Raw genomic sequence first — 14,054 nt, 5'->3', positions numbered from 1 at the left:
AGAGTTTAGCAAGTGGCAATAAAAATTCTTATGACATTTTTGGAAAGTAAACTTGCTGTGCATTTCAAAAGCCATGAAACAGATCATATGTTTTGCCTAGAAGTTCATTAGAATTGTGTCAAAGTAATAATCAAAGAAATTTAAAGTTACTGTTAGGGGCGCCTGGGTGGCTCAGTCCCATGAGCATCTGACTCTTGGTTTCAGCTCCGGTCATGATCTAAAGGTCTTGAGGTTGAGCCCCTGGTTCCACGTTCAGCAGGGAGTCTTTTTGAAATTTTTTCCCTCTGCCCCTCCCCCTGCTCATGCTCTCTCTTTCTCTCTCTCTCTCTCTCAAATAAATAAATAAGATCTTTTTAAAGAAATGTAGTATAAAAGATAATTATTTATATAACACAATTTAAAACATGCATATGTTATATCCAGTAAAGAAGCCACAAGTAAACATATGAGCATTCTATTTGTTACTGTGCTATTCATATAGACTTAAAATAGTTATTCATATAGATAAGGTCTGGGAGGGAACTAACACAAAAATGCAAACAATGGTTATGTTGGGGGTGTGGCATCATTCAAGATCCTCTGTTCCTAGTATCCAAGTTCTCTTTAATCTTGTTACATATTTATAAATTGATAGGGTTTACATACACAAGCATAAGAAGCAAGTAGAGGATCCAGGTGTGCATTCATTGTATTCACTTGCTATATAAGATAAGAAGCAATGGTAAAGGGTATGAGAAGAAGAGAATGAACACATTTCTTAAAACTTTATAGAGCTGTCAAACTGGTCAGAAATCATTTGCTAAAATGTAGTATGAGTCCTTTCTTGGTTTCTTTTTTATTGTTTCTATCATCTACGGATTTGGCATAACAAAATTATGATGATTCACTGTTATGCTGTAGAGAGCTTTATAATGTATATGGAAAAATCTTAATAATGTTTGGAGCTTAGGGGTCTGTGAGAAACCATGGGAAATTGCTTCTGAGACCATAGTGAAAAGTGAACCTCATTTAGAGAGACTGAGCAGAGGATACTATGGATAAAAGCAACTGAAATCCAGAATTTAGAATGACAGGTCATCATAGAAGTTAAAAAATGCATTTAGCTCATCCAGATGTGCTATATTCACTCAATTTTGAGGGACTGTTAGTAAGCAAAGCACATATTGCGTTACGCTTCTTGGTGTTTTCATTATTTGTCTAGGGGACCAAGTAGAAATTTTCTCTTGAAAGAGAAACTGTGTTAAACACTTATAAAAATAAACCAAGTTAAGTCTTATCTCTGCCAGGTGGAAGTCAGTATTAATATCTAACAGGAGATGAAGCTCAGAGAGGCAGTTATATCCTTCACTGGATGGATAGAAAACCAACTTTATAGCCTGTCAAGGCATATTGTATCAGTGCAAATGAGGTCCTACCTCTGGGTAGAAGTATTTTTACATTAAAGTCCAAAAAAGCCAGTAGTCTCTCTTGAATAGGTTTGAATAATAATCATTAAGGTGTGCAAATATAAGAGGAAAAAGGACTTAGTTTAATTTTTTATTAGGTCCTTCTTTTTTTTTTTTTTTTTAAGATTTTATTTATTTATTCATGATAGTCACAGAGAGAGAGAGAGAGAGAGGCAGCGACACAGGCAGAGGGAGAAGCAGGCTCCATGCACCGGGAGCCCGATGTGGGACTCGATCCCGGGTCTCCAGGATCGCGCCCTGGGCCAAAGGCAGGCGCCAAACCGCTGCGCCACCCAGGGATCCCTATTAGGTCCTTCTTAATTGCATATCTCACATGTATCCAGTCTTCTGGCCCAGAGTGGAAATTAATAATTTTATGAAGTGAGATGGGGATTCCATAATTTGCAAACAAAACTGGTGTTGGGCAGTTAATATCAGACGATTTTGTCTTTTCACTTCCTGGAAAGATCAACAGTGAAAATCTTTCAGAGACTAATTTTATAAATACATAAATGGGAACAGACAGGTTAAATGACTTATTCAAGTTTACATGTCTAATTATGGTAGAAGAGGACTAGAAACTCATAGTTTTTCTCTCAAGTAGACTTTGAAAACACTTGTATAAACTAAAAAGACTACGTTTATGTAGGACTTATAGATTCAGTAATAAATGGTTACCTCTTGCTTGAGGGATTTAGTGGAGTAGAGAGAGTATTGTCATTGACTGCTAACTGGCTTTAAGATAAAAAATAAGAAAAATCACTTCTCTGAATTGCCAACAGTGGACCTTAAAGCTACAAGCAGCCATATTCGTTATGTTAATAGCTGAGTGAAAGAAAGAGCAAACTTTCTGTATCTATGGGCAGCTATTAGTTACCGTGAAGAGTAAAATAAATCCAGAAATCATCCCAACAATTGTTAGACATTAAAGAGAAAACATGATCCTCCTACATATAGGCCCTCCTTATCATTATATTTGTGTTCAATGACTTCTTTGCAATGGACAGATATTTGACAAATATTCACCAAGAATTTTCTGTGTGTCAGGTTAAGTGCAATAAATAATACTAAATGTGAGCAATGCACAGTTCTTCACCTTAAAATTACAGCTTTTATGTGAATATTTGTAAATATGTGAAAGGGAGAAGCACAATTGATGGATGAGGAAAAATATATCCGTTTGTGGAAAGCACTGAGTTATAAAAAATTGTGAGAACAAGATGAAAACAAATGAAGTTGACTGAGAAGGGAAAACCAAAGAGTAAGGACATAAAAGCAGGTGAACCCAATTTGTCAATTATAAGGCCCACTTCAGCTACGATATAGTCTAAAAGAAACATTGCTGCCCATTGCTTAAGAGACAGCCCTACAATGGTTGTTCAAATCATTTCATCTTAATGCCGTTTACTGACTCAGAGTTGCTAAGCAGTTATTCCATAATATAGCCAACTAAGTATTATGGGAACTAGTTGAAAAGAATGAACTGAGACTACCTTATTCTCTCTATGGAATTATATTGGGCAAACCAGAAAAAAATAAGAAATCAAGAAGAGTAGCTAAAAATTCCAGAGAGAGGACAATGGATAGAAGTGGGTCTAAGAATTACCAGAGTAACCCAGAGGCATAAGGAGACAGGCACTATGGGGTGGATATACAACACAAAGAGTAGATGAAACAATAAATCAGTAGACTATGAGATGAAAATGGAATCATCAAGCAGAAAATATGAGAAATGCCATAAGAAAGAGTTCCCGTAGTTAGGATGTGGTTACTCCCTACAGCTTGCTCCTCCCTCCCTTCCTTCCTTCCTTCCTTCCTTCCTTCCTTCCTTCCTTCCTTCCTTCCTTCCTTCCTTTCCTCCTTCCCTCCTTCTCATCTCCCTCCCTGCCTCCTTTCTTCCTCCTTTCCCACTTCCCTCCTTCTTTCCCTCCTTCCCCCCTCCTCCTTCCCTCCTTCCTTTTTTCTCTATTTGAGGAAAAAAGCACATGACAGTAAATTTATCATCTTAACCATTTTTAAATGTACAATTCAGTAATGTTAAGTATTTCACATTATTTGCAACATATCTCTAGCACTTCTTCATCTTGCAAAACTGAAACTCTGTACTCATTAAACACTAATTCTCCCTCCCTTTGCCCAGCTCTTGGCAACACTCTTTCCACTTTCCATTTCTATGATTTTGTCTATTCTAGATACTTTATATGAGTGAAATCATAGAACATTTGTCCTTTTGTGTCCCTACAGATTTCTTGAGTTGTGTGGTTTTCCAGTCTGACTCAATTTGGGTCTAAATGGCTCATTGTAACAGGTAGGAAAACAAATAGCCGTCCTTGAAAAATAAAACAATATAAAAAACCAAGTAGTCCTGAGCAAGATTTTCCTATTCCATCTAGAAAATAATTGAACCATGCACTTTGAAATGCTGATTTATTCAACAAAATAATATTTTGGGGAAGTACATGAGCCCAAATGATGGATTAGGCATTGGAGTTTAAGTGAGATTGAAATAAATACATCCCACTTTTTCTTTGTGCCAGGAAAAAAAAAAACTTTTTAAAATACTTTATTGATTTTAAAGTAAGCTTAATGTATTTTAACTGAGCTTAGAGACTTGAGGGAGAATGCAACTAATGATGGATTTTTTAATAATGTTTTCATAAAACATTAAAACAGGTCTTAGTTCCACTCATCTTTCACAATGACAATACTCCTTGCTAGATTAATCTTAAAATAAACTTGATGTATTTTAATCCTGTGTGAAGGTTTCAAATATGTGTTACACTGTATTTTAGTAAAATGTATAAATGATGACCTCGGTAAGCAATACTGTATAATACAAAGATACTGCTGAGCTCACTGGCCATAATAGAACTGAAGTTATCAACTACCCTGCAAGCTTTGAAAGAGTCCTCCTTTTCATCATGCTAAACACATTTTTAAAAAATTTCCTCTGCTTTGGCAAAAGTAGACTATTTCACACACTGTGAGAATTTGTAATTAGAGTTTACTTAGAAAGCATATTAAGTGTTATTAGAGAGCTTTTGTGCAAGTGTTAATGAACATACTGTATTTAACCATCATCAGACAGATCAAACACAAGAGACTAATGTTCTAAAGTAAGCAACTTTCAATAATGAGAATGTGCTAGTAATTATAGTGTTGTCATTGTAAGGAGGAGACTTACTCCATGCCATTTATATTAAACTAATTTTTTTAAAGCCTCTTACTAGTGATATAGTTGGATGATGTCTATTAAAGTAAGCTCCTAAGAGGTGACCTTTGGGGAAATTGTATGGGTTGTTATAAGAGAAAAATGAGTTTGAAAAGAAAAAAAAATTATCTGATTACATGAAAGACTTTTCACAAATAATTGACAACTAAATATTTGGAAGGTTTTACCTCTGGTCTTTTCAGGATCATTGTGAACCTATTCAAGTAAGTGACCTTGATCTGGGACTGTTGGACCAGATGACAAGGGGAGGAGGTAGCTAACTTCAAGTGATGTAGGAGATCAGGATGTACATAAAATGGATGGTATAAACCAATGATGTATGGGATGTAGGAAAAGGTGAGGAATGGAAATGATGCAACACTCCCTTTGGGACATTAATTCCTCTCCTGGGAATCAAGGTCAAAGGGATAAGCTTCTTTGTAAGCAAAGGAATAAGCAGTACACATATTCCTATGATCAACTGGGTCAGGGAAAGCTTCCTTCAGACCTAGAAACCAAGTTCCTCTCAATTCACTGATTGTTCCCTATTACTCGGTATTTCTCCAAGACGTGAGAGCAATTAAAATGTCCTTAAAAACTCATAGATGAATATTGCACTCAGTCCTCTAAATATTGTGGCTCATATCAGATTGTCATGACAGAAAGAAGAGATACATTTGTGCAATGGCTCAGAAAACTTAAACATAATAGAAAATAGGTCAGTGAAAAGCTTCTTTAAATTTAAAATTATAAAAGTATAAAGAACTAATATAGTTATTCTAGGTTGAAGCAAGCCCATTTACTAAAAAAGCTTATTTAAGTGAATTCCGTATTGAAAAGAAATTGCCCAGGTAGGCTCAAAAATGAGAACTTAAAATATGTTTTAACTCAACACCAAAAAAACCCCACAAAAACCCCAAACCCAAATAATCCAAGTTGAAAATAGACAGAAGACCTGAATAGATATTTTGCCAAAAAAGACATATAGAAGGCCAATAGACACATGAAAAGATGTTCAACAACAGTAATTATCAGTGAAATGCAAATCAAAGGCACAATAAAGTATCAACTCACACCTGTCAGAATGGCTAGAATTAAAAACACAAGCAACAACAAGTACAAGTTGGTGAGGATGTGGAGAAAAAGCAACCCTCATGCAAACTAGTCCAGGCACTATGGAAAACAGTAGAGAGTTTTCTCAAAAAATAAAAAACAGATCTACCATATGATCCAATAATCTCACTACTGGGTATTTACCCAAAGAAAGTGAAAACACTAATTCAAAAAGACATTTGCACCCCTATGTTTACTGCAGCATTATTTACAATTGCTAAGATATGGAATCAACCAAAGTGTCCATTGATATAAAAATAAAGAACACATTATATATATATATATATATATATATATATATAGAGAGAGAGAGAGAGAGAGAGAGAGAATGAGATCTTGCCATTTGCGGCAACGTGGATGGACCTAAAAAGTATTATGCTAAGTGAAATAAATCAGAGAGACACAAATATCATATGATTTCACTTAAACATGGAATTAAAAAACAAAACAAATGAATAAGCAAATAATAAACTAGAAACAGACTCACAAATACAGAGAGCAAACTGATGGTTGCCGGAGGGTGTAGGAGGGGGATGGGCAAAATGAGTGAAAGTGAGTGGGAGGTCCAGGCTTCTAGCTACAGAATGAATAAATCACAGGGATAAAAAGTAGAGCATAGGGAATACAGTCAATGGTACTGTATAGGGCAGCCCAGTTGGCTCAGCGGTTTAGTATTGCCTTCAGCCCAGGGTGTGATCCTGGAGACCAGGGATCTAGTCCCATATCAGGCTCCCTGCATGGAGCCTGCCTCTCCCTCTGCCTGTGTCTCTGCCTCTGTGTGTGTGTGTGTTTCTCATGAATAAATAAATAAAAATCTTTTTAAAAAACGGTGCTGTATAATGGTACTGTACTCATAAGATGGTAGCTACACTTGTGCTGAGCATAGAATAAGGTATAGATTTGTGGAATCACTATGCTATACCCCTGAAACTAATGTAACATTGTGTGGCAATTATATAACCGCAAACTTCACAATAACATACTTGTAGAAAGAAATGGAAACTATAAGACAAAATTTTTTGAAGAACTAACAGAACCAAATAAAATTCGAGTAGAAACTAGTCCAATTCTATCATTTTATGCATAAAGAGGTTAAATCCCTTAGACGTAAAGCTAGTTTGTCCTAGATCATACCAAAGCGATCACAACTCAAATTTATCAAGTTATCTTTTTTAAAGAAAATTTGTTTATTTATTTTTAGGAATCTCTACACCCAGCATGGGACTTGAACTCACAACTCTGAGATCAAGAGTCATACGCTCATCTGACTGAGCTAGTCAGGTACCTCAAGGTATTTCTTTTTAAAAAACAAAAATGAGGAGGAAGAGTATGAAGGAAGGAAATACAGAGACATAATGTAATGTAGGAGCAAAGCAGGTAAGATCAAGACTAGGAATTTAATGAACTGGAAGGACCTGAAAAACACCAAAGATTCAGAAAATCGTGTTGAAGAAGTCAAGGCAAAATGTTACAGGCATTCTTAATTGAGGATGCTAGTAAGTCTTCCGGAAAATTGGCATCAGTACAAGAGACAATAGGGAGCAACACTGAAAATTCTCATTCTGGGAAGATACTCTTTTCTCTGGATAAAAGTGTAAGAAATGCTGCCCACAGATATTACTAACAGGAGACAGGCTCAGAGCCTCTGCATGAGTGCCAGTTCTGTCTGAGCAGGAGTAGAAGTGCATAGAATTCTTGAGTCTATAATCAATTAGAGAACTTAGTAAATCAAAACCCTCAAACTCTACCCATTATTTGTTACTAGGCTAGAAACAAAATACATTAAAGAAAATAATTAATCTTTTTTTTTCCTTTTACTCTGCTAGAAAAGAACATGAAATAGCCATACATGCTAATGTATGTTTACCAAAAATATGTGGAAATAAATTCCCTCTACCAATAAGAAACTAAAAAGCTTTTTTAGAAACACAGGGTAGCCAAGTATATATCATCATTTTCTTGATTTGTTGCATAATATAAGGCCAAAACTTTTAATTTTTGTATTGAATTTAAAAGGTATACTTTTCTATAAAGATCCTAAGAATCACCTGATTTAATTCTTAGCTATAAATTCTGTGATAAATTTCCAGGGTTTCAATTTTAAAAGGGCAATATCATACAATATAACTTTTATGTCTTAATTTTGGCATAATAAATACTACTGTAATGATTTCAGAAACACTTCTCGTCAATCTCCAGTCTCTGGAATGGGTTATTATTAAAAGGCACCAACAGAGATATGACATAACATACTGATTCAGATGCCATTATTTCAGCATATACAATTGTTTGGCCAAGACTGAACTAAGTTTTACACACACATACACACACACACACACACACACCCATGCTCTTTCCCTCATTAAAGAAATAAGTATTACCCCAAGCAAGTTAATAGAATAAATCAATTTATAGGGAATGTCCACTTCCTTGTGGAATTCTAATATATAAATTATTTATAGGAAAATAAATATTCCATATGGAAATCTAATACCTAAGGCTAAAACCTCAACTTAATAATTTTTAAGTGGTTTAAGCAACTAAGAATCTTGGAAAAAAAAATTAGCTGTCTTAAATAATCTCATAATTCATTCCCTCAGTTAATATGGATTTATTAGAGATTCTTATGGTTCCAAATTGATTCTTACCTTTAAAATAAAAAATAATTTAGAAATATTTTAGAGCTTTCAACTCAAGTATCATTTAAGTACAGAATACTTTAAGGCAATAAAGTATTTTGTTTTTGTTTTTGTTTTTTTCAGGATATCCTGGATGTGGACAAAAAGAATGCTACTATAAAGTTAGTAGAAACAGTTTGTGGCCATGTTTACTTTATGCCATAATGAATCAGTGTGGTTTTTGTGTGATTGCGATATTCTTACCTGATTATTTTTATCTACAGGTAAATTTCAAGCAGCTACGTTTTATGTCACAATTCAAAATTCTAATATCAGTAAGAGACAAATGTAAGTTATTCTGATATGAAATTATTTGCTTACATTCTCAAAATGTATTCAGCAATGGGGTTAAGATTGAAAAATACCCCAGAAGAAAGAAAAAAACACAATTTTGGGAGTTTAATGAGCCTAAAATTTCTAAAACGTTACTCAATTCAAGTATTTTGGCTACATTAAAAAAAATTTTCAGTGCACAAATATTTAGCCACAGTTATAGCTTAAGTGCTGCATGCTTTACAGAGCCAGAAAAACAAATTTAACTTTGATCAAGTATTTCAGCACCCAAGATAATTGACTTTCCTCAAAGGTAGAATTAGATAAAAGAATTATAGAGTGCCAACACATCAGCCTACTATCAGATGTTATAATTTATATGATCCACACTGATTCTGTTCTTTCTAGGAGCTAATGCAAATGCTTGCAGATTTAGCAAGAGGATTTTTAAAAAGCAAGTTTAAAATCTACAAAACATATATCTCCATGAAGTTTTATACCAGCAAATCCATGAGCAGTGAAGTGAAGAAAAGGCAGCCTGTATTTTATATATTTAATTTAACTCCTCCATTGCCCTTTAACATATAACATCCAGCCATAAAGTCTAATTTTCTTCTGTTTCAATAATTTTAACATGATAAAGAACAAAAAGTTAACAACTATTTATATTGCCTTAAGAATAAAAATCAATTTTCCTAGTCAAAGACAATATAAAACTAATTAATTGAAATATAATTCTTAAAAAACTTTCAGTATCAATAAGTGAGGTTTAAAAAAAGAGAAATCCTCTGCTCTCAAAACTGAAATAGATGAAACATTTTTAAGACAAATTCTATGTCCAAAAATTAAGTGAAAATATCTTGTGGCTTATTTAAGATTTAGAAAAGAAGGATGCAATCTAAACAGAGGTTGTGTATCCTAGTAAAGAAAAGATTCCCTAAAAAGTGAATAATTTTAAAAAATCATGGACTTCTGAATGCATGGTAGATGAAACATTCTGAAAGGTTCTTTCCCTTCACATGTGGAATTAGATCCTATGTGAAGCAGAATTTTATTACATATTATGGCTTGCAAGAAGTAAAGGAAATTATTAACTCTCCTTCCAAAAATGGTTAGGGAATGGTATCTGAGCAGAAAGCAAGTAATGACATGCAAATGTTAGGTGATTCTGAGGGAAGATATTTATATAATACATACTGTTATCCAAAGACTGAGCTGTAAGTCAGTGGCAAAATGGAAGAACTGTATTTAAAACTCTTCTTTTCCAGTAAAAGAAGAATTTGGGTCCCCCTTTAGGGAACCCAAAGGTCATTAAAATGGCCCCCACTTTAGTAGGAACACCATAGATCCTGGAAGAATCAAAATGATGAGAGCATCATTTAGGCTGCAGGAATTCTCATCAGTTCAAGGAACCAAATTTTCATTAACAATTAAAAAAAAAATAAGCAAACAAGGAAACAAGTCAATGTAAGATTCAGCAGGAAAAAAAAAGCTGATTTAGGGTACAAACTGATATAGAATACAACCTATTTTGGTTTAAAATATGAAATAAATGAATTCAGGATAATTTAAAATATGAGAAGAAAACCAAAATTGACAGAGCAGCAAAGGTCTATAATAAATAACTGAAGATGTGTGAAAAATAATCCAACATATTTTTTAGAAGAAATATAATTTTTAGCATGAAAAACTAAATGGATAGGTTAAAAACACAGAAGTTAAGCTAAAACAGAACCAGTCAACCAGACCACAAGTAATTAATACCCAAAATGCATCAGAAAGTCCAGACAACATAAAATAGAAAAATAAATGTAAAATGTGTAGAATAAAATTCTAATCACCATCATGAAGTCTCAGAACATAATAGAGAAGCAATATATGAAAAGTTGTTGAATTTATTTGTTTGAAACTACTAAAGTGCATTTATCAAAGATAAACAGATATAAAATTACAGCATAATAAGCAAAATGAATGGGGAAAAAAATTCCAAAAAATATTCATTAAAACTGTAAAGCACCAAAAAACAAAAAACAAAAAACAAGCAACAACAACAAAAACTGTAAAGCACCAAAGACAAAGAGAAGCTCTAAATCTGAACCCAAAGTGGAAGAAGGATAAATAACAGAAAATCAGGTCACCAACAAAGCAATGACAGTGAAACTGACAACTGACTTCTCCACAGCAAAAAAAGAAACAAGTAGACAATGGAATCCAGTTTTCAAAGTTTGAGAGAAAGTCACTATCAACCTGGAATTTTGCATCTAGCAAAGTCATCTTTTAAAATAATGGTTGTCATTTTCAGATAAGTTAAATAATCATGGTACACGATGAAGCATAATATAGAGGGAAATTCAAGCTTTGTGCAGTGGCAATATTGCAGCCAATGAGGTTTATCTGAAGCACAATTATTGCTACAGAGGGAAATTCATAGCATTCAATTTGTACATTAAAAAAGCAAAGCCTGAAAATTAGTAAGTTAAAATTCTGGACTGAGATGTGAGGGAAAAATACAGAACACAGAAATCAAGAGTAAAGGCATCTTAAAGATATGAGCAAAGTTGAATTAAAAAATAAAGAGGTATAATGGAATTAACAAAGTTAAAAAGTGGCTATTTGAAAGACTAACAAAATTAGGGAAACAGTAGCAAAATTCATTAAGAATAAATGATAGATAAAATGAGAAAGGGCACATAACTAGAAATACACAATAATTAGAAAGGTAAGTTACCACCATGAAAAGCTTTCATACTTAAGTTCCAAAAATTAGATTCAATGTATGCATGCCTAGAAAAATTTTACTTACTCAAACTGAAGAAGAAATATAAAGGCAGAATACATATAAAGCCTGAAGAAATAGCTAGAAATATTTTCACAAAGGTAACATCTCATCCAGACAATTTTACAAGCAGTTTCTACTTTCAAGAAACAGATCATTTCAATTTACACATCATTTGTTTAATAGAAAGGGAGAAAATGGTCTAACTTGTTGCACGATGCCAGTGTAAACTTGATTTCAGAATCAGACAGGAACAGTAGGAATAAAGAAAATCACAGAGAATCCATAAATATAGATACAAAAATTCTAAACAAGTGTATGGCAAATGAAATCAAATTGTTTGAAGACGCAGAATGGCCTCCTTACTCTTCCTAATTCTCAAATTGGTATATACCTAATGTTAAATAAGAAATAGATTCTACAGATGTGATCTTAAGAATCTTGAGATGGGCATGCGTACTTTACGCACTCAGGCTGCAGAGCCACTCCAGGTGTCTGTGCCTAGGTCACTGGGGACACTTCTGCAGTGACAGCGGCCACCTGAGTCCCCGGAGCCACTGGAGCTCCAAGCACACGTGGACTCCAGACTAGCCCTGTGACTGCTCCATCGACCTCTGCACGCTACAACCTGGCTCCCTGCCCCCTCCAGAGATGCCCGTGCATTAGACACGGGGCCACCACCCCATAAGTGTGCCCCTGAGCAGATGCCAGAGGAAGCTCCTCAGCCACGAATTTCCCCACAAGAGAAAAGAGATGGGAAGGACCCCAAGAGCCTTTGCCTCCAACAAGCCCACCAGCACTTGATGCCACTGTAGACAGCTGCAGCCTTGGCTGCTGAGGATCCATCCCTGCAATCTTCATTAGTTCTAACTTCAGCTTATAGGGCTGCACAGACACCAGGCAACTACAAACACCCCAGTCTGAGCCTCCTGCCCCATGCTGCCAACACTCACACCCACCCACCAGTAGCTGAAGCCTTTTCCTTCCTGGCATTAGCAGGAAGAATGTTTCAGGTTATCTAATTTTTATGACATGGCTATGACTAAACCTGTTCATTTGTTCTTCGGTCCCACATACATAGTTTCCACCACCCTGAAACTGTACACTGGAATTGTGTGTGATTACAGGCGCTATGTTGTTAATCTCATTTGATCTGACTCCGCTGTTGTCCTTCACCTGAGCGATCATCAGCATTCAAGGGCTTTGGACTTCTTTTTTCTTCTTGAAATACTCCTCTCTTTTCTTTCATTAAAATACTGCCTTCTGTGTTTCTTTTTCACTGGGACATCATTTTCAGTTTCTTTTGCCAACTTCACTTCCTTACTCTACATTCTTGCCCAAATTGATATCATTCATTTTTCACACTTTAATGTCATCCAAATGCAGGTAGCTACCAAACTTACATCCTCAATATATTTCTCTTCTATTTCCTACTGCATACCTCTTGACTCATTTGATATCTCAATTTCCACTCTAGAACCTCTTGTGGTTTTTTTTTTTAAGATTTTATTTATTCGTGAGAGACACACAGAGAGAGGCAGAGACATACACAGAGGGAGAAGCAGGCTCCTCACAGGGAGCCCTATAGGGTACTCAATCCCAGGACCCCAACATCACACCCTGAGCCAAAAGCAGATGCTCAACCACTGAGGCACCCAGCCATCCCTACAACCGGTTTTGGTAATTCATTTCAGACTTCCCCTTCCCAGTAAACGATATTACCATCAGCATACATGATTAAACCAGAAATCTGAGGTTCATCTCCACTGATTGTGAGATATAAACTCATTATTTCATCTTTTGTGATATTAAAAGAAAGTTTTTGGAACTCTGTTATTGCATATTATCTTTAAAAGCAGCATTCATTGCACATAGATATACACAGGGGAAAACATCACATGGAAAATTATTATTTTGGGAAATACATTATAAAAAATGTTTTGTTTTCTTTTTTAAATTTTATATAAACAACATAACTCTAATCAGAAAAACAGATTATTAGAACAAACTCAAAATTTTTCTTGAAGCCAGAAATCCTAGGGATCATTCTTCTTTGATAACTTAACTAATTACATATAGATTGCCCAGCTCAATTTGTTTATTGCCTAGACATATATGGCAACCTGAGGGGAAACAAAAAAAAGCATTCACATTATCACATTTGCTTTGATATAAAACTTTGATATAATAAAAGTCTAATCCTAATTTTCAAGATTTTAGGTTAGTAGAAAGGGATTTCTTTCGAAAATCAGGATTCAGTTGTATATGTTATTAATTACATTCATGTGGTTATAGCATTAGGAAAATCACAAAACAGAATGACTTGCAAGATCAAATGCATTTTAAACTTTGCTCTATGCTTCAATTATATTCATTGAGAATTCATTCTCCATCTGATAGTGGTCTTGTGTTTATATTTATGCATGTTAGCTTTGAACAACCAATGTTGATTCTTTACATTGCTTGTAATAATTTTTTAATGGAAACCATTAGTTTGAATTATGAGCAATCTAGTATATATTTTGGAATGCATTGCTTCAAGTAACTGTTAATAATAT

The 14,054-nt window shown here is 34.6% G+C and overlaps 1 long non-coding RNA gene and 1 pseudogene across 6 annotated transcripts in view; both read left to right on the top strand.

Moving 5' to 3' along the window:
- Positions 1-14,054, top strand: part of LOC140606500 (uncharacterized) — a 236,734-nt gene that overhangs the window by 187,326 nt on the left and 35,354 nt on the right. For 5 of the 6 annotated variants that reach the window (XR_012008846.1, XR_012008850.1, XR_012008851.1 and 2 more), the window contains exons 3-5: positions 6,971-7,050; positions 8,532-8,569; positions 8,672-8,735. This is a non-coding gene — a long non-coding RNA (uncharacterized lncRNA). Of the gene's footprint in view, positions 1-3,689; positions 3,754-6,970; positions 7,051-8,531; positions 8,570-8,671; positions 8,736-14,054 lie in introns of all 6 variants that reach the window. The other variant, XR_012008849.1, reaches the window with a different exon arrangement.
- Positions 11,075-11,200, top strand: LOC140607587 (U4 spliceosomal RNA; annotated as a pseudogene).

This window comes from Canis lupus, chromosome 16 (assembly GCF_048164855.1).
Source record: "Canis lupus baileyi chromosome 16, mCanLup2.hap1, whole genome shotgun sequence".
Lineage (NCBI taxonomy): Eukaryota > Metazoa > Chordata > Mammalia > Carnivora > Canidae > Canis > Canis lupus.
This window is presented reverse-complemented; position numbering and strand designations above follow the sequence as displayed.